The following is a 2044-nucleotide window of genomic DNA, read 5'->3' as shown; positions in this document are numbered from 1 at the left end:
TGAAGATCAAGAAAATATCTTTAGATTTATAGAAATCGACAATAAACCAGAGCGTTAAGTATCAAACTGTCAATTTCTTACAGCGTTTACTTTATTTCACACTGCAGGAAGTTGCGTTCTTCATTGACCTCAATAATCGCACAAAGAAGGCTGTTAACTCTATAATTACATAAATTGATGTATGCAGATTTTGTCTGTATTTGTAAAATTTTTGAATAAATTATATTGAAATAAAACAATCACAGCTTTTTTTTTGGAAAATGAGATATAATAAGGCCTGTATTTGGGCTTTAAACTGGCCAAGAAAGTGAGGTAATTGTGTGCAAGGTCCTGTTTTGAGCCACTCGTGGCACAGAGTGGGACTTTGCAAATGTAGCAAATTGCAAAAGACCCCGAAAAAATCATCCTTCCACGATAATTAGATCAAGCGCAAGAACAGTCTAAAGTTGAGAAATTTTCATTTTTTAGAAGATTCTAATACCGGAAGTAGACGTCAGGCCTTACAAATGAAAGTATCAGCATATATCCAAGGTCAATGACCTTTGATCTTGAAAAGGAGAAGGCCTAAAAAGGTCAAGATCAAGAGATATACGCCATTAAAATTTCAAATTGCTAACGACTATCAAACCAGAAGTTGACTTAGGACAGCAAATATAAAAGTATAAATAGATAGCCAATGCCAATGACGTTTGATCCTACAAAGGTCAAGGTCAACAAAGGTCAAGGTCAAAAATTGAAAATTTTGAATTTCCAAAACCTGTTCCTTTTTTTGAACTATGAAGCGGAAACAACCAAAATTCTAAGACAAAGTGGCTCAAAATATGAGGTAATTGTGTAAAAAGTTCCATTTTTAACAAATGTATACTTTGCGAGTTATGCCCCTGGCCAAAAATGTCAATAATGAGTAATTTAACCCGGAAATGCCACGCCCAACTCAATTTTTTTTGAATAAGTTAATCAATATTCAAAATGTTACGTTATGTTCCAAATGTCAAGTTCCTACATAATAGAGGTCAAAAGATACAGGTCAACAAATGTCAAAAAACGTCAAAATCGAAAAATGAAAATATCCAAATGTTAAAACCCGTTCCTTTTTTGAAACTATAAAGCTGAAACAACTGAGCTGTTAATACATACTGGCCAAAAGGATGAGGTAATTGTGTGCAAAGTCTCTTTTTGAACAAACGCATCCTATGCGAGTTATGCCCCAGCCCCAAAATGTAAACAATTAGTAATTCAACCCGGATGTGCCACGCCCACATAAGTTTTTTTGTCATAGGTGAATTCATATTCAAAGTGTCTAGTTATATTCCAAATATCAAGGTTCTACATCAAATAGATCATAAGATATACACATACCAAGCTCAAAAAGTCGCAAATATTGTAAAAAAAAAACTCAAATTTGAAAAAAATCACGAATTTCAATTTTGCTTTAAAAAAACGATTGTTATATATCTATGTAAAGTACACGAGAAGCACATTAGGAAACCGAAAAGATTTACTCTCTAGGTTAATTAGGTCACGTGCTAGAGCAGTCCAAAGTTGCGAATTTGGATGTTTTTGGACAGCTATAAAAGCGAAAGTAGACGTCAGAGGTCAAATATGAAAGCATAAACTAATAGACAACGTCAATGACCTTTGACCCAATAAAGGTCAAGGTCATCAAAGGTCAAGGTCAAAAATTGAAAATTTTGAATTTCCAAAACCTGTTCCTTTTTTTGAACTAAGTAGCGGAAACAACCGAACTTCTAAGACAAAGTGGCTCAATTCATGAGATAATTGTATGCAAAGTTCCATTTTGAACAAACGTATACTTTGCGAGTTATGCTCCTGGCCAAAAATATCAATAATGAGTAATATTACGCGGATGTGCCACGCCCACCTTAATTTTTTTGCATAGGGTAATTGATATTCCAAATGTTACGTTGTGTTTTAAATTTCAAGCTTCTACATTATTCAGGTCAAAAGATATAGGTCAACAAATGTCAATAAAGGTCAAAATCGAAAAATGAAAATATCCAAATGTTAAAACCCGTCCTTTTTG

This window comes from Lottia gigantea (assembly GCF_000327385.1).
Source record: "Lottia gigantea unplaced genomic scaffold LOTGIsca_521, whole genome shotgun sequence".
Taxonomy (NCBI): domain Eukaryota; kingdom Metazoa; phylum Mollusca; class Gastropoda; family Lottiidae; genus Lottia; species Lottia gigantea.
The sequence above is the reverse complement of the archived record's forward strand: the minus strand, read 5'-3'. Positions refer to the sequence as shown.